General features: G+C 46.6%; 1 protein-coding gene across 2 annotated transcripts in view; it reads right to left on the bottom strand.

Annotated features, from left to right (window-relative positions):
• The window catches only part of CCDC71 (coiled-coil domain containing 71), a 35360-nt gene extending 10201 nt beyond the window's left edge, over positions 1–25159 (bottom strand). Inside the window, exon 1 of one of the 2 annotated variants that reach the window (XM_066596775.1) lies at positions 25102–25159. The gene's annotated coding sequence lies outside the window, so the exon portion shown is untranslated. Of the gene's footprint in view, positions 1–6861; positions 7078–25101 lie in introns of those variants that run through there. The other variant, XM_066596774.1, reaches the window with a different exon arrangement.
• Positions 25160–26883: the final 1724 nt, after the last annotated feature.

The raw sequence follows: 26883 nt of genomic DNA, 5'->3' as shown, positions 1-26883 counted from the left end.
GTCGACGGAAAAATAAAAGTTATTGCGCGCAGAAGACGACCACAGAAAATAATTGAAAAAAATTAAATGTCTTTGAAAAAAAAAAAAAAATGTAATACAGTAAAAAAATTAAAAAAAAAATACCTACACAAGTTTGGTATTATAGTAATCGTACCAACCCTTAGAATAAAGTTATCATGTCGTTTTGGTTGAAGTTTGTGCGCACTAGTAAAAAGCACACTGAAAGATGGCGGAATGTCATTTTTTTCCATTTTACTCCACTTAGAATTTTGTAAACCTTTTTCAGTACATTATATGGTATAATAAATAGCACCATTGAAAACTACAACTCGTCCCGCAAAAAACAAGCCCTCATACAGCGACGTCGATGGATAAATGAAGGAGTTACAATTTTTTTTAAAGGGGGCGAGGAAAAAACAAAAATGGAGAAAAAAAAGGGTCTGCGTCATTAAGGGGTTAACCCCTTCGTGAGGCAGCGCCTTCCCCCCCAAATGGTACCAAGAAAAAAAAAAAGAAAATTAAAAAAAAATCTTGTTGCAATCTCAGACAAAGATGGTAGATGTCACCCCGCGGTTTCACGCACATCGTACAGCACACAGCAGGGATGACCGTGTCCTGTCCAAGAATATTAGGCGCAGTGTCTTGTTCTTCACACAACTGTCAGGCACGCATTCCATTCGATATGCACAGAACATACACAAGGGGGAAAAAATATATATCACAATGGGTTCATTCAAAACAGCCATTTTTCTCAGACCAAGAGGCCGAGATAGGACATACTACAAATTTTCTATTATTTGGCGATTTCTTCTATTACTGTCAATGGGGATCCGGGGTGCAGCCCATGCAGAACATCTATAGTACTGCAGAAGTATTGACAGGTCACTCCACAACGCAAACTCTGCCACTAAAAAGGGTCAAATCCGCACGTAGATCCGCTGGTTTAGGCCTCATGTCCACAGGGAAAATCAGGCCCGCTCCGGATTCTCCATGTAGAATCTGCAGCGGGTCCCTCCTGCCCTGCGGACATGAGCGCTGAAAATGAGAATAAACTCACCTCTCGCACGCTCCAGATCTTCTTTTTGCCGCGGCGTCATCTTCTCTGCGTCGCGGCCGGATCTTCTTTCTTCGGCCCGGCGGATGCGCAGGGTGACGTCGGTGACATGCCCCGCGCATGCACCGGCCCGAAGAAAAAAACATCCAGCCGCGACGGAGAGAAGATGGCGCCGCGGCGTAGGGAAGAACCGGAGCGGGTGAGTAAATTCCGATTTTGGTCTCCCGCGGATCTGGACGGCTTCCATAGGCTTCAATAGAAGCCCGCGGGAGACCCGCACAAAAATGGAGCATGGTCCAGATTTTTTCATGCTCCATTTTTAAAAAAAAATCACTTTTATTGACCATCCGCGGGTATTTATCTACCTGCGGGTGGTCAATGCATCCCTATGGGATGCGGATCTGCGGGCAGGCGGAAGAGTTAAAATCCGCTGCGGATTTTAATTCTTCTTTTGCCCATGGACATGAGGCCTTAGGCCTCATGTCCACGGGGAAAATCAGATCCGCTGCAGATTCTCCATGGAGAATCTGCAGCGGGTCCCTCCTGCCCCGCGGACATGAGGGCTGAAAATAATAAATAAGAATAAACTCACCTCCCATCCGCTCCGTTTCTTCTCTTCGCTGCGGCGTCATCTTCTCTCGTCGCGGCCGGATCTTCTTTCTTCGGCTCGGCGGATGTGCATGATGACGTCGGTGACGTGCCCCGCGCATGCGCCGGGCCGAAGCAAAATGATCCGGCCGCGACTAAGAGAAGATGACGCCGCAGCGAAGAGAAGAACCGGAGCGTGTGAGTAAAATCTGATTTTTGTCTCCCGCGGATCCGGACGGCTTCCATAGGCTTCAATAGAAGCCCGCGGGAGCCGTCCCCGCGGGAGACCCGCATGAAAATGGAGCATGGTCCAGATTTTTTCATGCTCCATTTTTTTTTTAAATCACTTTTATTGACGATCCGCGGGTATTTATCTACCCGCGGGTGGTCAATGCATCCCTATGGGGTGCGGATCCGCGCGCGGGAGAAGAGTTAAAATCCGCTGCGGGTTTTAATTCTTATTTTGCCCGTGGACATGAGGCCTTAGGCTGGGTTCCCATGGGACGGACATCCCACGGTTTGGCTGCACCGAAAAAATGTGAGATTTTCGCGGGATAAGCGCTGTCTCAAAACCCGTAGCAGTTTGCCGTGGGTTTTAGAGAAGTTCGGACAGTGCTGCGGCTGTCAATTCCGCGCTGTAGCACCGTCTCAGCACGGCTTTACCGTGCCGGATTGGCTGCCCAGCTTGGACAAGATTTTTTCAAAATCTCGTTTACACGGCTGGCTAATCCCGGGATTACAAGGCGTGGTTGCAGGTTTTTTAAGCTGCGCTTATCCTGCATTTTTTCGGTATGGCCAAGCCACGAGATTTCCGTCCCATGAGAACCCAGCCTGAAGGGTTTTATTTCTCCCCTCAACCCCTTCCCAACGTGAACCTTACAGTCAGTATCTCCATATGGAGGGGGCTCGAGAGCCAAGCCCACTCTATACATGGCGGGTGTCAGGGGTCTTTGACAGCAGACACCCGCCAACAACAGCTGTGACTGAAAATATCTTCATTGGGGAGTTAACCCTATAAATGCTGCTGTCAATATGCAAATCAGAACTGAAATGCCACAAAAGGTACCCTATGATGAGAGATCAGAGTGCCATCTGGGTGTTCTGGCAGCCTGAAGCCTTCTGAAGGCCCCAAGGCCAGCCAAGATCGTCTGCCTACTAAGATGTGCTTGTGGTGCATCTTAATAGAATGCATGTTAAAAATATGCAATACTATAGAATTACAATATACTGTAAAAGTGATCGCAAGCTTTAAAAAAAATAAAAAAGTAAAAATTTTAATTGCAAAAAATGAATTAAAAAAAACCTCTGCCTAGATGTCGCATCAATAAAAAAAAAAAAAATTGTAGAAGTCGCTACAACTATAAAGTTCCAACTTATTAAAATATCACATTGAGGCCTCCTTCCCATGGACGGATTTCTGCCGCGTAATACGTGGCGGAAATCCGCTGCGTTGCCCACAGCTATTAGGTTCTATTGAACCTAATAGCACAATGCTTAGGGTGCGGAATTCCACCGTGGAATTCCGCACCGTGAAATCTCCCGTCCTCACCCATGGCATGCTCTATTTGCGTACGCGCGGCCGGCTTCCATTGCAGTCAATGGAAGCCGTTCGTTCACGCTATCTTCCGCTGTAGCACAGCGGAAGATAACATGAAATCGCCTCTCCGCCTACCGCGTCATATGACATGGCCGGCCGCATTATGTGACGCGGTGGGCGTGTCACATGACGCTGCAGCGCGTCACGCCGAAGCGTCCTGCGGGAGCGAGGACGCCGGATCCGCAGGCAAGTTTGGGGTCTCTGGGGGGCGCTGTGACGGGCTCCGCCGCGGAATTCACGCGGCGGAGCCCGTCACGGCCGTGTGCAGCTGGCCTAATACCACACAGTGAACGCTGTAAAAAATGTTAAAAAAAACAAACACACACACACACACACACACTTCAGAACTGCACTTTTTTGGTTACCCCATCAAGGGAAAAAAAATTGAATGAAATGCCCATCTTCCCCTAAAAACTGAACCAAATTTTAAAAAAATTAGGTCAGCTGGCAAAATACGAGCCCTCATATAACTGCACACGGAAAAAAAGTTATAAGGGGTTCAAGTTTTTTTTAAGGTAAACTATAGAATATAAACCTAGTGTCGCTGTAATCACACTGACCCAGAGAATAAAGAGAACGTCATTTTTACTATCGAGTGAATGCTGTAACAACCCTCCCCCAAAAAATGGCGCAACTGCAATTATTTTTCCATTTTACCTCACATATTTTTTTTTTATAAGTTTTCCAATAAATTATATAGTCCCTAGCATGATATAGCTCGTGCCGCAAAAACATGTATCTAGGCGATTGCTGTACGTGTTTTGGGGGTCCGCGGGCTGGGATCCCCAATGATCAAAAGAACATGGGTTGAATTATCCCCATTTGAGTTGAGCTGGTGCGCACAGTACTGCGCCGATCAACGCCCATGGGACCTGATGTCCTCTCGCAATGAGTCAGCGGAGTAACATCCACCCCAAGGAGGAGCCCCACCCAGAATCATAAATGGGCAAATCTTGTAATATTTACAAACTCAAGAGACCCCTGGAGCCTCACTGCCCGACTCTTGCCGATACCCAACGTCTTGCGTCACTTCCTATTGACATCCAGGGCTCCTTCACATCTGCGTTGGAGATTTACGGCTCTCAAATTCCGCTTCTGGAGCAGAGAAAACACTTCCATTTTTTGGAGTCTTTGAAGTATTTTTTCCCCCCCTCTAGTCAGAACAAACGGCCCGGCGGCAGCGTTACTGGTTCCGTTAACAATGGAAAGCTTTCCGCTATCCTGAAACCCCACAGAAGTCAACGGGGTAACACGAATCTTTAGTGACCCTGCGGTTTAGATTCTGTCCCGGGATGCGAGCGCGCCAGTTATCTCACCGCGGTTTTATCTTCCCATCCTGGTGGTTCCTTCTGCCGATTCAGATTCAGTTTTCAGGAGGCCAAGATGGCCGCCACCAACTTAAGGGCTCACTTACACGTGCGTTTGTGCCGCATGTATTACACAAGTAAAGTACACACACGCACCTACATGTCTATTTCAGCGGTTGTTAAATCCCCAAAGCCTACAATGGCGAGTAATTTACCCCAAAATACAATATTATGCCTTTTTGCCATACCCATGCGAAAAAAATAATGCAGTGCGAGTGGCGAATAGAAATGAACGGGCTTATAGCACCGTGTAATACGCAGGGTACATACTCGTGTGAATGAGCCCTTTCGAGAGTTTTTAACACAGGTTTTGCTGCGGAATCCACCCCTGTATTAAGAGGATTCTGTAGAAAACGGCAATAAAATTGACACACTGCGGACTTGAATTGCGCGTGGGTTTTGCTGGAGGTTTCCTGCGGCATGTGGAAACGATTTTCCAAATCTTATTGACTTTCCTATTGCTGAAAAAGCAGCGGATTTTCTATGCAGACAGTCCGCACGGAAAACCTGCGGCAAATCAGCCCTTTGTGATTGTAGCCTTAGTCTACCAATGCACCGTATCTGCTCTGTGATTGGCCAGTGCTGATCATGTGATCAGAGCAGTTCAGCATCTAGAAGACAGAGAGAAAATGGTGGCCAAGACCGCCTGCACATGGCCGGGCTCCGCACACCTGCTTTCATTGGTCTCCTGCAGACGGCCGGGTCAGATCCCGCTGAGAGAATTCTCGCAGCGGGATACGAGCTGTGCCCCTGCAGTGACCGCCGCGGCTCGTCTCCTCCGCCCTGCTATGTGTCGGCTGTCGCCCAGCTGGCACGTCAGTGGTGACGTTTCTGTCCGAGGGTCGCACAGAAACAGGACATGCTGTGATTTGTTTACCGCACGAGTTTTCACGCGGTCAGATCGCGGCTGTCTGCATAGGATTGCATTAGATAATGCAATCCTACGGCAGCGGGCACGGGCGGAAATTCCCGCCCATGGTCTTTTTCATCTGACCACGGATGGTCCGCACAGCGAGCCGCCAGACAGGCGCAGTACAATTTTATTTTTTACAAAACCCTACTTTTCCTGCATTATCGCCTAGTGATACACAGTATGTTGGGCTGAAGGGAGACAATGCCCATCCATTGTTCAGACTGCTCCCCCACCCCCCTGCCGTTGATCCAGGGGAAGGGGAAAAAAAACAAAACAATGAGGCAGAAGCCAATTTGGCCCATTTGGGTGGGTGGGGGGGAATTCCCTCCTGACTCCATAATGACGGCCAGAATAATCCCCGGATCAACGTTTGGGTTCCCACCCGACTGCAAGACCCGGATCAACAACCTCACTGGTTATTTAACGTCCATATATAGTGATGACGCGGAATCTGCGACCTTTCCGTAATGTCAATTGTAGAAGGGCCGCGGATCGGACGGCCCCCATTGACTTCAATGGAAACCATCCGTGCAGAATCCGCGCAAAAATGGAGCAGGCTGCGATTTTTCCACCGCTTCAGGAAACAATTGGTTTCTGCCAGTATGCAGGAAGAAGTGACTTCCCACCGCATGCTATGGGCGCTGCTTGCTGCAGATCCGCAGTGCGGACGCCCGCCGTGGATTCCGCAGCAGCTATCCACCCGTGAGCAGGAGCCCCAATATGGCTGCCCAAAAATGAAGCCGGCAGAGGCACTAGGAAGAGAAGCTAAAGCACAGGCAATGCATCCCTGCCAGTCTCCGGTCTGAAGTACGTCCTAAAAACGGAAGGTCACCTTAAATCTGCTTCGCCGCTCCAAATAGGGAACAAGTGAGACGTAAATCCCCGACGCAGCCGTGACCGAGCCCTGAGCAAGATTCTATATTTTTGGGCCAACTAGTCATGCGGCAGAAATTCAAAATGGCCACCAAAGATGGCGGCAGAACCGCCCTGTGGCCGGAAGGGAGACGGGCAATGCCAACGGTGAAGACGACGGTCGATCAGTCATCCTTTTTAATGATGGACCATTTGGCCCAGCTGGTAATTAGTTGGAGTTGCCCTTTAAGGAGATGCCAGTGGAGCCATGGCAGGCTGAGCTCCAGAGCTGCACTCCCCTCATGTACATGACCCGTCTGCCCCACACACTGATACACGGCAGACATGACAGCAGGCTCTGCCCTCTACAGGCGGCCGCCATGTGTCTGGAGAGCAGGGAGGCGGCTCCTGGTGGTCCGGTAAGGGGGGGGTGGCCACATCCCCCGCTGCTCCGCTCCCACCCGCCCGTCTGCCTCGCCCCCTCTCCTACCTGCTCGGGCTGTGCCGCTGCTGCCACCGCTCTCGTCTCCGCCTCCTCCTCGGAGACCGTTTCCTGCTCCCCCTTGTGACACCCCAGCACGGCCTCCGCCGCTCTACCCCAAAAAATGGCCGCCCCGCTGAGCGCCGGAAATGCCGTTTCGCTTCCGCCCGAGCCTATGTCGCCCCCGAACGTCCATGGTGGGTAATAACGCCTCCGTCGCGTCCGAGTGCACGGCCGAGCGGCACTGCGAGCGCCACCTGCTGGACGACAGGGGCCAACGCGTAGCAACACACGTACCATCCAGGATAACCGCCCATCCCCCATGACACTGGCAACACTCAACCTGGGAATGGCTGACAATTGGAGTTGTAGTACCTCACAAGGGAGGCTGATGAAGCAGACATGGATGGTTGTCCCATGGAAATAGCTTTCAATGAGTGAAGTGTATCATAATGGGCGTCACTGGCCAAAGGAAAGATGGTCTTTGTTGCCCATAGCACACTGCTGAGGTAAAATGAAAGCTGCGCTGTGATTGGTTGCTAGGGACAACATACATGGGCTATTAGAAAAAGTGGTGTCTCAGCAACCAATCACAGCGCAGCTTTCATTTTACCACAGCAGTTTAACCCCTTAGTGATGGCCAATACACCCATTTACTGACCTCACTAATGGGCACATACATCTTTTTAAGGTGGTGGCTTGGCTGACTAGTGACAGCCAGGATCCTGCTAGAACTGCCAGGAGCAGAGTAACCTCAGAGCCTGGCAGTTTAACCCTTTATATGCCATTGCAGCATATAAGCAGATGACAGAGGAAGGGAGATCCTTCTGTCACCCATCAGCACCCTGCAAGGTGATCCCTAGGTACCAATGGGTTCCCATTGCTGCCAGAAGCCTGGGCCAGATTCTGCCCGCAGCGGGATCCGACCCAGCCCACGGCTGAAGAACTTTTTTGCCCTTTGTGGGTCTTCTGCATGTCCGTATCTTCCTTCTTCTGTACTGCGAATGCATGCAGGCGCGCCGGCCGAGGCGCTTGCGTGCATTATTTTTAGTTTTTTTTTTAAAACTCCTGTTTTTCTGTGGTAACCGTGGCACGTCCATAATTAAATTGCGGATCGGACGGCTTCCATTGACTTCAATTGAAACCGTACGTGCGGGATCCGCAGAAAAGTGGAGCATGCTGTGATTTGTTTTCCAGACCAGAAGGTCCGTAAAACAATTCCGCATGCTGTAATTAAGTTGCGGACGTCCGCGCGAATTCCACAAAAATTAAACCTGCCCGTAGACATTGGGCCTGACTCAGCCGATTACACCCCGTCTCCAGCAGAGTCTAATAGGTGTTGTCATAGGCTTACAATGCACTACATAAGTAATGCAGTGTACTATCCTAGCAATCACATCTCCTTCAGTGACTGAAGAGAATTTAAAAAAAGTTCAAGAAAGTTAAACGCCACGCTCACACATGACTTCACAAATTGCCGCGTTTTACCACAGTTTTGAGTGACGTTTTTGAGCACATTGTTCAGTGTTTGATGGGTGATGAGGCGCATTAAACAGCGCAAAAATAGGGCAGACAGCGTTTGAAAAATCTAGCGAAGCCCCATTAAAATCAATGGATTGTACCGCGATTAGCATGGCGTTTGAATGGCCGCACTAATTACGGTAAAAAGTGGTCTCTGTGTTAGTGGCCTAAGGTAAAAAAAAACAAAAACTACTACACATTTTTCACCACAAAACCCTTTTTAGATGAATAATCTATTGCGCATGGTGAATATTGTAAAACATAACTGAAAAAAGGAACGCCAGGCCAGTGGGTTTTCTTTTATTCGCCTCCCAAAAAACCCAATAAAAAGCAATCCAAGAGTCGCATGTAGCTCAAAATGGTACCAATAAAAACTACAACTCTTCCCGCAAAACAACAAGCCCCCACAGAGCTCCGCTGCCGGAAAATAAAAATGTGAGCGTGTGGTAGAACGCTGCGTGCACGGTGTGAGCTGGCGTATCACCGCGTATGGCAGCCATTTTGGACTGTACATGTCAGCACATTTTACAGATGCGGTCACGAACAGTCTTCCTGGTTTTATTTTTAAAAAACTAGCCCAGTACCGCACTCTTAGGAAAGCCGTGTAAAAGAAAATCTGTGTTGCCCATAGCAACCAATCACGGCGCAGCTTTCATTTTACCTCAGCAATGTAAGAAATAACAACCAATCACAGCGCAGCTTTCATTTTACCTCAGCAATGTAACAACCAATCACAGCGCAGCTTTCATTTTACCTCAGCAATGTAACAACCAATCACAGCGCAGCTTACATTTTACCTCAGCAATGTAAGAAATAACAACCAATCACAGCGCAGCTTTCATTTTACCTCAGCAGTATAAGAAATGAAAGCTGCACTGTGATTGGTTCATATTGCCAACAAAAATTACAGGGGAAGTCTGTGAGTTTTCGATTTTTAATTCCGCCAGTATTTTTCGCCTGGTGCTGAAGAACGCTCATGCTAAATTTCACTCAAATCGGTCCAGAAATGTGGATGTGTACACGACACAAACAAACAGATTTTGCGTTTTATATAGAAGATGAAAAACCGCTATTTTGACTGTATTAGTGGAAGTTCATGTATTTGACTTGCCACGATGTACCGTGTATTATATGTTTGTACATCACACACATGAAGCGCAATTCATATATGCTGGTGTGAGCCAGGCCTTATGGGTCCTTGAATGCACGATGCAGATTCAATGGTTTCTCTTTAAGGCCCAATGTCCACGGGCGGATTTTATTTGCGGAAATCGGTGCGGGTTCGCCACCAATTGAAATGAATGTAGCTTCCGCGATTTATTTTAGGTCCGCGGATTTGATTTTAATGCTATTTATTTACTATCCGCACGGATTTAAAATCGCAGCATGCTCCATTTTTATCGCGGATTCCGTGCGGATCTTGCTCCATTGAAGTCTATGGGAGTCGCGGGTCCACAAATACATTTGAATGCATTTGCGGATCTGCTGCAGATTTGAAGGTTAGAAGTAATTAAGGAGGTGGGGAAAAGGCGTGGGAGGGGTTTGGTTTCTTTTCCCATTTTTTTTTTTCATTTAATTTCTGCGCAGAATCCGCAATTCAAATCCGCGTACACCAGTGCGGAAAAAACACAGAATCTGCAATTATTAAAAAATCATTTTTAACATGATCCGCAGTGCACCCGCTGCAGATCTGAAGCTTAGATGCTCAGCGGGTGCATTGCGGATGCACTGTGTGCTGTGGACATTAGGCCTAAAAACGTGTTTTTTTCGTGCTAAACAGTAAAAAAAAATTAAATTATAACAACCTGGTATGGCAGTAATTGTGCTGATCGGATACGGAAATTGTTATTTTTACCAAATGGTGAACGCTGTAAAGACAAAACCCCCAAAACAATGGCAGAATTTCTCAGATGGTTTTCCATCTCCTCCCCCTCCAAAATAAATATAAGTTGTACAACGCATTATATGTACCCCGAGCACGGCCATTAGAAGTACAACTCGTCCCACAAACAGCAAGCCCTCGTAAGGCGATATCAACCAGTGAGGGCTCCTGCCCACTGGCAGAGCGGGATACGCCTGCGGTTTTGCGTGGCAGGGATAAATAAAAGAGTCCCCGCTGGCGATTGCGGAAAAAACTTTTACCAAGTTTTTCTACAGTCGCCACTAATACTATAATAATGGAGACCTTGTGCCGCGTAAAAACACGGTAAAATAGAAGGCGCCACAATTTTTTCCCACGGCGTAAATCCGCGTCAGAATCCCGCATGTGAGGACTGAGCTATTAGGTGCAATAGAACCTAACAGCTGCGTTATTCCACCGCGGGGAACGCGGCATAAATCCGTCCGTGGGCATTAGGGATTTTCAGGCAAAAAATGCCAATTCTGAAATCTAGGAAATAGCAGCAACCTGTACCTTGTCCGCTCTGGACCCTCTTCTTTGTCCCATGCAGTCGCCGATCTATCGCTGTGTTTACATGCATCACTTCCATAGTAAACACAACAACAGACTGCTAACTACAACTTCCAGCATGCACAGAGCTCTTTACCGGTCAGCGGTCCTACAACTTACCGACACCAACCTCCCTCTGCTGCTGAAGCTGACAGACAGGACCTTCCAGCACTCTGATCCGCACATAAGCAACACAGCACAGTGCTTCCTCTCATCATGCACTGCTCACAGGATGTTGGAGGCTATGGTCAGGACAGGAAGTAGCAAATGTGGACAAGATGTCAGAGGAAGTGGAGAAATTTTTCAGGCAGGGGGTCACATGTCGTAGAAGATGAAGAAAGCTAGAGCGGGTACAGTGACCTGTTACAGGATGACTTATTGTGATGATGGGCATTACATTGTAAAATGTTAGGTTCCCTTTAGGCCTCATGTCTACAGGTGAATAGGAATCCGCGCGGGTGTCCTCAGGGAGGAATGGGCGTCCGCACTTCAGTTTCCAGATTCCGCATGCAGAAAACAAATCTCAGCATGCTCCATTTTAGTGCGGATTCCGTGCGGACGGCTTCCTTTGAAGTCAGTGGAAGCCGTCCGATCCACGGTCCGTCCGCAGTGCCGCAGATTCCGCGGAAAAGCAGGAATTTTCAAGAAAACAACGTACTGCGCATGTGCGCCAGACGGCACTTCTGCACACATCCGCAGTACAGGAAAAAGAAGACCCGCACAGGTACTCAGCCGCAGGCTCCCACAGGCAGAAATGTGGTGCTGCGGGGACGTGACGGGTTCCCTTCAAGGCAAAATATAGGCTTAGCACTAAGGGTTAAGGCATGAAAGATGAGCTTGGATGGGTTGCTACGGACAACAAAGACCGAATTTCTGTTAGACCGTTTTGATAAATACGTACCATGGGTTTAATAGATGGGGCATTTATGGGGTATTATGGTAAATCCGTACTTGGGATAGTTCACGCCTCATTCACACGGGCGAATGCAATTTTGGTCCGTGAAAAGCGTACCATTTTCTCTGCATCTGTATGTGTATTTTTGGGGTGTATTTGTGGGTATTTATATCCATGTTCAATGAATTTTTCACACGTGCAAAAAAACCCCAAAAAACCTCAAAGCTTAGAAGCCCTAAGCGAATCCAATTGTTTCAAAACAAACACCGTGAATATGGATTCTAATGCTTACACCCCCGTAGACGGTTATGGGCAATTTTGATCCGTGAATACACACTAAAACAGGACATGCTACAATTGTTCTTTTTTACTTGCAACATTGGTCCACGTTAAAAAAAAGCACCCCTGAATGCGCCAAAGTAAGCCTAAGTATTACCAATCCCTGCAGGCTATACTGTTATATGCTTTGTGCTCCAGTAGCGGACACTGGTCACTAGTACCAATCTACCGACACCCTTGGATAAAGCCAGTGCCCCCATAGCCATGTTATATGGGGCCCACAATGTGCTGGAAACTTGCAGGTTTCGCGGTTTCTCAGGTATTCCATTTTTACATTAGTTTAACACATTAAGGCGTCCCGCACACGGGTGGATTTGCATTGCGAAATCCAGAGCGGGATTCTGCTACCGGATTGCTATGGCAATCCACGATTTCCTGCCCACAAGCGGAAATTGACTGCGATTTTCTGTTCTCGGGTAAGAAATTGCAGCATGCTGCGATTTTGTGCTGGATGCGCACGGCCGGCTTCTATTGAAGGCAATGGACACTGCCCGCCTCGCAGCCCGCAGAGCGCCGGCGGCTACTGCACATGCGCAACGAAGTGCCGCCCAGCACATCTGCAGAGCTGTGCAGAACCTGCCAAAGATGTTTGTAGGGGTCATCAGCTGGCCACCGGGTTGAACTCCGTTGCGGGAATCCCGCATGCGCGGTCCGACCTACCTGTGTGAGGACAGCCTAAGTGCCACAGTAGAAAAAAATAAAACACTGTGGCCACAAGGAATTTTAAGGAAATAGAACAAAAACCTGGAAAACAAAGTTATCATTTCTAATTTAAAGGGAATCACCTACTTTAAGGCCCAATGTCCATGGGCGGATTTGATTTGCAGAACCCGCGTGGGGGATCTGCAATCGAGCTGCTCATAGGGATGCATTAATGTCCGCAAACAATTTAAAAGCATGCGGACGCCATTTTCTCCAGGTGTGCGGATCGCACGCGTGGGGGAAAAATCGCAGCATGCTCCATTTTTCTGCGGATCCTGCACGGACGGCTTCCATTGAAGTCAATGGAAGCCGTCCGATCTGTGGCCCACCCGCAGCTGACACTGCGGACATACTGCAGATCTGCGGGAAAGCAGGAGATTCAAAAAGTAAAAAAAAGGCACTGTGCATGCGGCAGTGCTGAAGAAAGAATATCCGGCCGTAACGGAGGAGACCCATGCTGGATCCGGAGATGTGAGAAAATTCCCCATGGCTGCGGGCACGCACGGACTCAGAATCCGTGCGTGCAGTGGACATTGGGCCTAAGCTTATGGGTTGAAAGTAGGTGACCCACTGAGTCTGAATGTAAGGCCAGCTTCACAGGACCAGATTTCAATTGCGGAGTCCGAGATCGTCACCCACACAGGCGATGGGTGGTATTCCGTGCCCATTGAAAAAATAGAACATTCGCATTTCCACTCATATGCGGGATAGCGAATTGCGATTTCTGCAAGTGGATTTAAAACGAATATTGAAAAAAAAATTGTACCAAGCATGGCCAACGGTGAGCGTCCATGGTGATCCACAACACAGAAAGAGAAGGTACGTGGGGTCATTGGCGGGGGTCACAGACGGATCCTGCATGCTTGTGTTTCGTTCGTGTGCAGCCCGCCTAAGTGTTATACTTACCTCCCCGATCGTTCCATTGCTGTCAGTGCTGGAAGCCACTGCTCAGTGCATTGATCGGCGCTGCAAAGTAGTCCGCCGATTATAAAATTAGAACGGGTGGACTACTTAGCGCACTGCTCAATGCATCCAGCATCGGCTTGCAGAGATGACACCAGGGGACCGATGGGAAAGGCAAGTATAAAACATCCATCTTTGGATTCAGCGGGTGAACTACTTTCAGGCCGTAAGCTTAGCTTATAGGGCTAAAAGTTTGGGAACAGACTCCCTTTAAGGGTGCCTTCACAGGTGCGATTGCGATATCGCTGCATTTTCAACACGAATGTCAATAGAACTTTCTAATTTTGAAAACTCATCGAACAAAAATTGCAAGTTTGCGCTTTGCGAATTTTGTCCGATGCGTTTTTAACATTAGAAAGTCCCATTGAAAGTCGCGTTAAAGAAACGCAGTGATATCGCAATCGCAACTGTGAAAGCACCCTAAAGAGTACCCGCAGTCTCACTTCAGAGCGCCCCTGCTCCATCCGCTGTTTTTGGCTCTTACCGTCATCTGAAGATAGTCCCATATAGCGCTATATGACGCCATCTTCAGCTGACGGAAGGAGCCAAAAACAGCGGATGGAGCAGGAGCGCTCTGAAGTGAGACTGCGGGTACTCTTCAATAAAACGTTTGTTCTGTTCTCTAGCCCGCTGTGCGTGAGCTATATGCTATTCGTGTGGCTCTAGAATGAATTTCTGCACCGCACGCCACGTGCGTCCTCTGTGACTCACAGCATGGTTATAGGATTCTTCCTGAGTCATTCCACAAGTATTCAGTTGTGTCTGGAGTAAAGCTCAGGTGTTTCTGGATGCCAACCTGTAAGTCATACCCCCTAAAGCTGGGCTCACACCACCCATCCAGTTCCCGCAGCGGAATCCGGCTGTGACCCCATGTACCTGCTAATTCCGTACTGCGGATGACTGCGGACACTCGCCTTCGGTCATGCTCAGTACGGAAAAAAAATGTTTGCTTTTCCCGCACCTTTGCAAGGCGATGACCCGGGTACCCCCAGCCTATCCACAATGTCAATTGCGGATTGCATGGCCTCCATTGACTTCAATGGAGGCCATCTGTGCAGAGTCTGCAGCAGAACAGAGCATGCTGCGATTTTTCATCCGCTCGCGAAAAATCGCAATTGGCTTCCACGAGTGTGAAGGAAAAAGCGATTTTTACATACCGGTACCTTTCAATGCATGGCATTTGCTACACATTCTCCGTGCGGACGCCGACAGTGAATTCTGCAATTCAAATCCGCCTGTGTAAGATCAGCATAAGGCTACTTGCACACAGTTTAAAAGTTGCGCTCATTTGCATCAGACAGCACACGGACGCACCACACAATTACATGTACTATTCTTGTCTGAGAATCGGAATAGTACATAGTGCAAATATTTCACTCACGTAAAAAATATACGTTTTCATACACCAGTGCAAGTCTACTGGGGTTTTCAAGCTGTCCATACAAAATATGCGCATAAAACGGAAGGCAAATACGCCCGTGGGGCTGCTATAGAATAGGGCACCGTAGTATGATGGAAGATCCACTATAATTAATTTCTCTTTTTATTTACAGTGATATTGGCATTTTTTAGCTTTTGTTATGGCGGCCATTTTGCAACAGCAACAACAGAAAGTGCAGCCATATTGTTTGTCCTTTTCAAATGACCGTCTCAGAAACCGATGGCCAAAGTGACACTTTTTGTTTTCGATAGAATATGGGGACAGAATGACAGTAGCGAAGCCAATTTAGCAGCGGCAGTATGGCTGCACTCCCTGTTGTTGCATGTGCAAAATGGCCGCCATAACAAAAACTGAAAAATAACCGTATCTCTGTAAGTAAATAAAACACAATGCCCGCTGCTTCAATCAATGATTTATGAATATACTGCCATTTTTTTAATGTTTGGACTAGAAATCCTCTCTAAGTCCAGCTGAATAACGCCGGCCATAATTTACCTCAGAAAATCAATGCGGTTGTGATCATTAGTTTATGACTGTGGTCAGTGATGAATGGGATGATTACGCTGGCTCCGTCGCACTGCGTGCTGGTTTTATGGTCAATGAAATGTCATTCCGGATATTTCCGTGAGACGATGCGCAGATTACACCGTGAGGCAGATTAATGAGGTTCGTTCTCACAGAATTATCCACTTTAACAAAAAAAAAATGGCCGCAGAAGGATTAGTGGACGGCAAATCTGCACGAATATTGACTCCAGATATAAATGTGTCCTGCTTACGGCCTGAGAACTTGCGCGGCGTAAGTCGTAAAGCTGCCGGTTTAGAAAGGAAGTTAGCAATGGAATACTTTGGAGTTTGTTATGTTTACTGGGAAGTGAGGTTCCCCCGGCTGACGCTGCTGGCGGCCATTATCTGTACAGTTATGGGTTGTTTTACCATCTCGTATCATACCGTGCTGTGAGGAAAAAAACGTGCAGCGTGCTCTATCTTTTGGCGTGAAAAACGCACGCTGGCAAGCGTGATATTGGGCCAAGTTTCTCACTCGACCTTAGGGTCATGTCCTTCCATACTTTCATATAATGTCAATCCCCCCCCCACCTTGGTTAGAAAATGGCGCAAAATTCCACTAGGCATATGATATGGGACATATAGCATGAGGTGTTGCAAATTGTTACTCACAAGAAGGACATTTCTAGTTCATGTGCACCAAAAAAATGGCACGTCTTTGATAAGTTGGGCCCAATTTGTCACACCCCTTTTTCAAAACTGTGGCATAAAACACGTAATATTTTTGGACACGCCATTTACTTCATTTTGGCACATATATCCCCCCATAGTGTGAGCTTTCTGCTTATAAACAGCAGATGATGGGATCATGCAGAGCTGCAGTGTAAAGCATAGGGGACAGATGGAGGAACAGCTGAATTGAGCAATCAGAGCTGCAGTGTAAAGTACAGGGGACAGACAGAGAAGCAGCTTAAGGCCTTCTCACATGGGCCACGAGAAAAATCGCGTCTTTGTTCCTGCGATTTTTCAGTGATATCACTGCTTTTTTGTGAGAATAATCTTGCATCGGGGCCACTTGCGATAAAATCACGCGATAAAATCACGCAATTTTTTTTATCGCGAAAGTCAATACGAGTTTCTAATGTTAAAATCACATTGTACAAAAATCGCAAGTTCATGTGATGTGATAAACAAGGAGACTCCATAGGGAAACACGGGCTACAAAAAATAGCGCATTGCAGAAGATAGAGCATGCTGCGATTTTTTTTTTTTCTCTCGCAACATCGCATCAGTGAAAACATCGCAGATGGGAAGGAAGCCATTGGAAAGCATGGGCTTCACAAACATGCGTTTTCTCGGACTGTCGCATTTGGGAAAATCGCGCGATTTTGTCGCTCACGAGAAAGCGACCTTAGGCTGCTAGTGTGAATGCATTGCAGATTACCTGACAATGCAGCTACACACCTTTAAGGCCATCTACTGCACATCTACATTCCAAAAGCATGACTGCCTTCTTCCAAACACAGCGCCACTTGTGTCCTCAGGTTATATGTGGCATTGCAGGTCAGCCGCAGTTGAACTGAGCTGCAATAATCCACACAACGTTAGGGATGTTGCAACACTGTTTTTGGTAGAAAGCAGCCATGTTTTTCTATTTTTGGCCCACGGAGCGCACACGTTGTCCCCACCGAGTCCCATCAGTCATTTCTTTGTTGATAATTTGCATATTTCAGCTTCATCTTTGCCTACACAAATGAGCGCTACCTTGACTGCCTGCCAATATCTTGTCCGCGGTGATGAACGTGCACACGGCACATCCTCAGCAGCTCGGCTGCAGATTGCCAGCTCCACTGGGCAGAAAGAAGGTTGCAAAGTATTTAGCGGGGCAGAATTATTGCTCCTGTGATGGCCATCATGTCGGTACTTATTTATGATCTAGCGGGTGGTAAGGCATAACCTTCTACTTCATCCAGAATAAAGATGGCTGGCCATAAACACTAGATCAGCTGCCGGCAGCTATTCTTCTGAACCCCCCCCCCCCACACACACAGATGCAGGGTGGGCTCAGCTAAGCGCGCACATGCTAAAATGGGGCGATGGGATTAAGCCGCTATCAGACACCTTTGTCCCTTCCAAACACCCCTGGCAGCAGCTTATCTCCCCTGAGAACAATGGGTTGTGCATTTTGAGATCAAACAGGCTAATCCTTTTTTCCCCTCCAGGATCGACGCAAAATCAGAACACCCCATGCAGATTAGATGGTCAGCCACAATCAGGGGGTACATCAAAGGCCTCCACGGGCAATATTTCATAATCCACATAATGTGCGCGTTTTGTGTGTCTCGCCATATCACAGAATTGGCTCGTTTTTATCGCCCGTGTAAATGCACCCTTACGGCTATGTCAACGGAGAAATTGAATAGTTACGACTTTTGGAAAGTGGGAAAAGAAAAAAGGAACAGTTCTTAAAGAGTTAAATAACTCACAAAAAGCCTGATTCATCTCCCAAATAATACCGCCATATACCACTAAGTAACACTGGGCAGGTTTAGTCTGCTCTGGAGTTTCTTTTCTCAGGGCCTACTAGGTAACGAGTCGTAGACAGTTGCCCAGTTTGCCACCCACCTACTAAAATGGCCTTGCAATATCCACTGCTGCCACTGCTGGTCCTCTAGTGATTGACCTGGCTTGGTCTCCAGAGCAGCAGGGAGTCACGGATTAGTAATTGATAGGAAGCTCTCGATTATTAATGATTATAATGGTCATTATACTTTATCAGGCGGTTAAGGACCTTCAGCAAGTTCCGCTGATCCGGATATACGTTACACTTCGGCGGCGTGAAAGCCAGCTGTGATGTTACCAGCCGGGGTCGTGCAGCATCTTTACATGTCCGGATTAATCAGATTTATCTAAGAGACAAGGCGTGAAGGAAATAATGTATACGCGCCAGCGAGGTTGCCCGCAGTAATCTCTTCAATTCCTCTGGTTACTCCAGCTATTACTGTCTCTTACAAATCCATCAGATTTCCAGCGCAGACTTCCCTACGAAACATTTCACGTAAGACGCCTTGGCCATATTCAGACTTGGCGGACTGCCGCTGCATAATCCTCAACACATTATTGTACAATATAATTCATGGCTTCTATTCACTGCATATCATGCAAGCAAAATTGACGCATGTAATACACTGTGCAAATACGCTCGTGTGAAGGAGCCCTTAGGCTATGTATAGACAAGGTTTTCCGTACCAAGCTCAAGGAGAGTCCGAGCTGTAGTCCATACACGTCCATTCTGGAGGCAGATTGTGCACAAAACCATCGTCAGAAAATCTGCGCATGGATGTTAAAACGAAAGTCTGCATCTAAAATCCATAGTTAGGCTGGGTTCACACGGGGCGGAATTGCTTCGGAATTTCCGTTTAGACGTACTGCACGGAAATTCCACTTGCAATGTTAATCCCAGGATTAAGCAGCAAAGTGGACGGGATTTGCAAAAATCTCATCCACACGCTGTGGATGATCCTTTGTGGCCAAGCCGGGCTGAAACTGCCATGCAGCGTGGAATTCAAAGCCGCTGCATGTCAATTGTATCGCTGTTTCCGCTGCCGACTCTCTCCTTTCTGTGGGGAGAGATAGCCGCAGCGGAATACAGGCAGCAGAGCCGCTTCAAAAACGGCGCGGGTTTTGAAACTGCATCTCTGCTGCAGAAATCTTGTGGACTTTCCGTGCAGTCCCACTGCGGTCATTCCACGAGATTTCCGCCCCTTGTGGCCCTAGCCTTAGGGCTCCCACACACTTGCGTTTTTTGTTAACGCGATTATCAATGGGACTTTCTAATGTTAAAAACGCAACACAACGCAATTGCGTTTTTGGTAAGTTGCGTTTTTAACATTAGAAAGTCCCATTGACAATCGCGTTAACAAAAAACGCAACGCAAGTGTGTGGGAGCCCTTAGGGTGAATACACATGACAAAATTGTGAAAAACTCATGTCAAAATCTGCATCTTTTTCATGTTTTTATTGTGAATCTGCATGCGGGATTTGCCCCGCCAATGGGCATAATCCTCAAGCGGAAATCTGAAGCGGAAAATCTCCTTTCTGTGCGTTTCTACAACAAGAAGTGACAGGGCACTGTAAAATACTGCAGGATGGGACGGAATTGTTCTGCAGGCCACAATGGAATTTGCGGACCTGCAGAAATTTGCACACCAAAATCTAATGTGAAGATTTTGATGCAGAATTGAAAATGGCTCAATTCTGCAGCAAAATCTGCATTTAGACATTCAGATTTTGGCACAGATTTCCTCTGCGGAAGACCACTGCGTGTTTTATTTCTTTAATAATTAGTAACTTTTAAAGTCATTTTTACTTTTCTCTTTAGTCCTCCTAGGAGATTTGAACTTGTGATCGTTTGATCGCTCATGTGGTATAATGTAATACCATGGTATTGCATTATACCGTGATCTGACAGACAGTCTTAGACCCCATTTACACTGACAGATGATTGCTCAAAAGTTGAGTGACAATTTTGAGCGATCATCTTTGCATAGTCTATAGTAGCTAAGTAGCTACTTAAAAGCTATGCAGGCGGAGTGGGATACCACCGCTTTGGCTCGGCGAACAACATAGCTGTTTTGCATACGCAAACAGCTGTATTGTTCTCCGCGATTACAGCTCGCATCCCGCTGGTAGTTCACAGCTGAAAGAATCTTATCAGCACTGCCAACTGTGATAACAGCCTGATAAGAGTTCATAGCTCAATTCTAGAAAACTAGAATTGAGTGAGGAACGACTCGCTCACGAAAACTGCACAATGTCCGTGCATTTAGACGCAACGGTTATCACTCAAAAGACAGCTTTGAGCGAATTTTAAGCGAGAATCGTTGAGTCTAAATGGACCTTAATCAAGCCACGTCATAGGCAATCTGCAATGGCAGCCCTGGAAGCCTTCAGAAGGCTCCTGGCTGCCATGGCAACCGAACGGCACCCCACGATGTGATCGTGGGTGGGGCCTTTTGGGACCCCAAACTTTGTTCTGGGCATTTAAATGCTGCTCTCAGAATTGAGCCTATGCAGGCGGGTTTTAGCTGTCAAAGACAGCTGACATCTACATAGAATGGAGCAGGATCGAGCCCCATCCCACTCAATAAAAATGCCGAACTTCCATGAACTAAGTGTACTTCATGGAGCATTGAGGTTTTTTCCCCACTTAAAGCAACACTACAGGCACAAATTATACACTGCGTTATGCCTAATACAGGGGGAGGAGCCTGACAGGGATGGCCCTTGTTGTAAGTCATGCTCTGCCCCCACAGGCTCCGCCATACGCACAGCGCAGTGTTTCTCTTTTCCCTGAGTATTCACTTAAATGAAGGTATAAAAACATCCGTATTACGACCGTATTTCAAAAGACATTCCATCCGTACATCATCAATTTTTCATCCATATTTGGCTCCGTATTTTTATTATTTTCTATTGGGCCTCAACACAGACCTCATACGGAGCAAACATACGCTCGTCCAAACGTGGCCTAAGGCTAATTTCACATGGGCGAGTGTGATATCGGACCATGAAACTCGGCACGATATCGCACTCGCCAGTGTGCGATTTCTCTGCAAATGCGAGGCGTTTTTGTGTCAGCCGTGCTGGAGGACTCCCATTGTTTTCAATGAAAATCATCGCATCGCCCTCGTGTGCACCTTGCACACCATGCAGTGTTTTTGTCGGCCACCTTGAAAATAACGGGTGATGCGTTCCAAGGAAACGCCAAAAAATAGAATATGCCACAATTTTTTTTTACCGCAGCGGGAAAAAGAATCGGTCATGCATATGACCCCATTCAAAAGAATTTCTTTGTGCGAGGTTAGTGTGTCTCACAACGCACAAATCTAATGCGATTTTCTTTTGCCGCGTAAAAGTAGCCTTAAGGTATATTTACATGCAGCCAATTTGTGGTGAATTTTTTTACAATTAAATATTCCACAGAAAATTTTCACCATTTCATGAAGACCTGCCATAATTGTTTTCAGCTGCGTAAAAACTGCAGCAAATTAGCTACGTGTAAAGGCACCCTAACGGAATACTGCTACCTGGTTTCCCTGAAAATAAGACATAGCATGATTTTCCAGAATTTTTGAGGATGCAAAATGATTTTTCAGGCTTTTTGAGGATGCTTGAAATATAAGCCCTACTCCAAAATTAAGCCCTGCTAGCAGTTAATTAAAAAAGTCAATTTTAAATAGTGTCCAGGCAGCTATACATGTAAAGAAGTTAATCCTTTTTGAACAAAAATTAATATAAGACACTGTCTTTTTTTCGGGGAAACAGGGATAGGAATGGTGAAGGTTTGATACTTGGGACTCCCACTGATTGGTAGAGCAGCAGTCAAAATTCTGCAGACTGCTAAGCTCACATCATTCAGCAGCTTGCTTGTTCAGTGTCTGCACTTGAGAAAAGTAACTCTCCCAGGATGCAGTATGGCAGAAAGGTCTGCGTTATAGGAGCCCAGCCAAGCGCTTAGGGGTGTGTCGGTCATCAAAATTGTTGACGATCATGGACATATGGTTTCACGAGACGGACACTACAGCAGGACAGATAGTGTGACACTAGAGCTGCACAGGAGCATGAGATCATGGACCAACAATATAGACCTTTTGGTTTTTACTTCCTTGTTTCGTAATCTTATCGCACCCATTGGTCAACCACACCTTGGATGTACAGGGCACAGTTGTTGATATCGGCCTTTTCAATATTTTTGTGGCCTATTGCCCAGTTAAAGAGGTATTACCAGAAACATGTTTTATAAGTAACCCATCCATGGGATAGATGATAAAACTGTGATCGGGGAAAATCTCGCTGCTGAGACCCCCACCGATCCTGAGAAGGGGGTCCTATGTCCCCCGCTTCTCCTCACTGCACCCCACATCGCCCCTTGAGTGAGGAGGAGCAGTCCCCAAGCATGTGCAGCGCTGCTCCATTCATTTTCAGTGGGATTGACAGTAATAGCCTACTGCTTTTACCATTATCTCAGATTGCTTATAGGTTGTCATGTGGGCGTTTGTAGATCTGTGCAGGAATGCTTCCTCCATGGAAACTGATGCAGCAAAGCACCCTGGTGTAAGGCATGGCATGAGGTTATTTGTATGTAGCATCGGTGACTAAATTTGTCTGGATTACAGCTCTGGAGCAAAAACTGCTGCTGCTATAATTTTCCTACTTGAAAATGTCGAAACACTCTACAAAATTAGAATATTTAAAGAGGAATACCACCTTAATTTTTGTTATGAAGTGCTGTAGAAAAATGCTAGAAGATGCTAGAACAGTTAATTGATGGGTGCCGCCTCTCAGGGTCCCCAGCGATCAGCTCATAGTGGTCCAGCTGTCAGTGCAGATGGAGTTGGACGCAGATAGCTCCATCCACATTGCAGTGCCTGGGTTTGGTAATACAGCTCCTATTGAAATCAATGCAACACCAACCCCGTCCGCTGCAATGTGGATGGAGCTGTCAGTGTCTGGCCCTGCCCACAATGACAACCGACCAATCTCAGCTGATCACCAGGGACCAGAGCAGCAGTTAGTAGTAGTAAATTCCCAGAAAACCTCCTTTAAAAGGGTCTTCTGGACAAATACTATTGATGACCTATCTTCAGGATATGTGACCAATAGTTGATCGCTACAGACCCACCACTCAGGATCCCCAGTGATAAGCTGATCGCCCAGACCGTTGTCAGTGCAGCGGAGCCGGATGTTATCATTGGAGGTGGAAGTATCAGAGGGCTTCACTCCCACTCAAATCAGTAGAAGTGCATCCTTTCTATTACACTTCCAAGTTCGACTCCGTTGTCGGGAGCTTGAGGTGCCAGAATTGTAACAGGAGGCTTCAACTCCCATTGATTTCAATGAGAGGGAAGCTCTGTGTGATGCTTCCGCCTCTGACAGTGGGCCGGGTGACCAGTTGATCGCCAGGGATTCCGAGCGGCAAGTCGTTGAAGATCAACTATTGATGATGGAGAATAGGTCATCAAAAGTATTTGCCTAGCAAACCCTTTTATCAGTGGCACCCATATTAATGGGGTTATCATTGTTATTTATTTTAGAGTTTTTGGGCCCCCATGCCCAAAGCTATATAAAATAAATATACTTACCTGCTGTGGTGCCATGGCATTTGACAGGTGACGTCACTGGGTGAGAAGACCTGGTGATGTCCTGTAAACCTGTCATATGGGCTTCTTATATAGAAACCACCAGCAGGCTTATGGGATGTCATCAGTGACATCCCTATCGGGCGTTCTATTGGCTGCAGCGGTCATGTGGGTAAGCAACAGTGCTTATAAACAGAAGACCGAAGCGCGGTGGGTAGCATTGAAGCAGCAGGATGTTAGTATTTGTTTATTTGTTTTATATATGCTGCATCCTCCCAATAAATCGTAAAACCCCTTTAACAAAGTATGACCAAATGGTTTAAGCAAATGGCTTTATGATGTCAGAGACACTTACATAGAGCCAGGTCCCTCATGAATCAATAAGGGTCCAAAATTATGGACGCTTAATTATCTTTGCTTCTGTAATATCTACTTGAAGAATAATTAATGGGGCTGGGACTTTCCCTTTAAGAAAACCAAAGTTAATATACAAATGTTGATAGTTTGTCTAATTATAAATTCAGATCCCCTTCAGCAAGGACTACAAAGTGCACATCTGTACATAACATGGACAGCCCATTGATTTCAATGAGAATTGTGTAATGCTTCATTTCCCCTGTGAAGGCGCTGCAGGGAAATTGAATCGTTGCTGATTGATCCCCCACAGATCACAAACAGTAGCTTCAGGACACCCTGTGATCATCATCTAGTTGAGGGGGATCCTTCTAACATAAAGGGGTTTTGCAAGAACCCCAATAATGATAGACATTTGTCCAAAAAAATGTATCTGCCAAGTTGGCCAGTTGTTTTTTGGCCAGTCATCGGCTGATGTCTGGCTTATTGGTGGACACTAACTTTTTGAAGGCCTTGTTTGAGTAGGCCGAATTCACACTGATCTTTCATGGGCTATCCATGATCAAGAAAACCATCAGCTATTCGCAGGCCCATGTCATTTTTCTGTAAGCATTACCCCAACATGCACAAGAGATGACGACACCCGACAGGCCAAAGGTAAATTCCACCAACACCTACAAAACAATGCCATAACTACTTGGCCCGCTCCACCTGGCTAATTTCCTACCTGCTGTCGACAAATGTCAAAACCCAACACAAGGCCAGTCTGAGGCTGGTGGAGCTCCCATCCTTTCATAGATGAGGTGCAGCCTAAAAAATATCCAGCTCCCTCTCCATCTTCCCCAGTCTTAGAGGATGGCCTTTTTTAATGCATGACATATGCTCCTAATGCAAAAACCCATTGATACCCCTGGGATATGTGAAATTCTCAATCATACCTCTTCTTCTTTCCGGCAGGGCGAAGGGCACAATTGCTGAATGCTAATGTGCTGTCAGTTAGGGAATGTATCAAAGGCACAGCCACGGGGTTTCCAGTGAACACGGATAATACTTCTTCCCTTCCCCCACTGCATACTGCAGTTTTACTCCTCCTCCCCCACACACAGTGAGCTGTGTCTCCACCGCCTGGAGCAGGCTTTGCATTATGTGCTGTGGATTGGTGGTTGGATCTTTCCTTTCATCTCTTTCTATGTCATTAGGAAAGAAAAATAATCAAAAACAGCAAAAAAATTCACATCCACCATCGGAGAGCTAAGAGTGTTTTTCTCTTTTTTTGGTCACAGCTGGTGGAGCCGTAGATTAGCAGAACATCTGTTTCTGCAGGAAGACATAAGCCACATGTAGTAACCCTTTCTGGGTGTTAAAAAAAATGTCAACAATTGCAATGCCATACCCCGATCTGTCCCTCGATTCTTAATAACCCCCCCTTGACAACAGTCTGAATTTTGCATGATGCAAAGAAGGTCAACACTCAAAACAGAGAATGGATGGACCAGGCCTCATGGGCTTGCAAGGGAAAGCATGATTCAATTTAGATAATAGATGGAGGAGCAAGGCTCAGAGGAAATAGATTATTAAAGGGATATGAACGCTATAAATCAACAGACCAGGCAGGTCACTGAAGAGATTGTCATCATAGGCTGTAGGCCAGGGAGCTTTCATAGAGATCTAATGGTAGCTTTAAAGGGACTCAAATCCTAAACTCTTCATTTGCTGTGCACTCTATTGCTCTCTGTTATCAGTCGCTCAAGGTTGAGGATGGGTTGACTTTACTGAGATTACTGACAGCAAATCTAGATAAAATACCCCCCTCCCCTTTGATCACTTTATGTTACGTATTCCCAATTCCGAAAACCTACACATACAATCTGTATGTTTAATTGATGTCAGACGCTCTGTAAAGGGGTGTTATGTTTGTTGTGGTTATGGATTGTGCTTTATTTAAGTGTCTTTTTTTTTAAGAAGGAGGGATGGGGGACTGAAGAAGCAGTAGGAATTTGGGCGCAAAATAGTTGGTACCAGGAAGTAAGCAGGGGGAGTTCTGGGGGACTGACAAAAGTTGTGGTGCATGGGGTACTTCTGCAGAGCAGAGTGTAAGCGAGCTGCAGCGCCAATACGGGCAAGAAGAAGGTATAGAGCTGGTTAACATTGCTCCTATGGACCTGATAGAAATCCTTGCCTTTGTCTCTGGAAGTCCTTATGCTTTCCCACCTGCATGAGTCATGTGAACATTGCCCTTCGGACATCGTAACTGGTATGCCCATAAGTATTGGATTGTAAATCTTGCAGAGATATACACTCAAAGTTTGGGTTATAGGACTGAACATTGATTTCCTGACCCTTTCACAATTATGGAATTAGTGGAGATTCGAACCAGCAATTCTTATATTGTTCTTTGTCATCGCAGCCCATTTCGGACCATTATTGTTGTTTACAATAATTACAAGTTATTGCACAGCATGGATAGCTCAAAGACTTTTATTACTTATGAGAAATGTAGCTGTGCCGGGAGCTCACTTTCAGGGGACTCAACAGTTGCCGAAGTGCGACACGGAGTGGCCCGATCTTGGGCACAAGATCTGAATGAGCCCATTACTCACCTATGTAGATACCATGTCTACCATGACACCTATTATGATATATTCTGTTGTCTAGAAAGAAGTAAATGTCCCGTAGCTGGTCACTCCTGTATACCGGCGGGTGTGGATAACTCTCAGCCT

This window comes from Eleutherodactylus coqui, chromosome 3 (genome assembly GCF_035609145.1).
Source record: "Eleutherodactylus coqui strain aEleCoq1 chromosome 3, aEleCoq1.hap1, whole genome shotgun sequence".
In the NCBI taxonomy this organism is placed as follows: Eukaryota; Metazoa; Chordata; class Amphibia; order Anura; family Eleutherodactylidae; genus Eleutherodactylus; species Eleutherodactylus coqui.
This window is presented reverse-complemented; position numbering and strand designations above follow the sequence as displayed.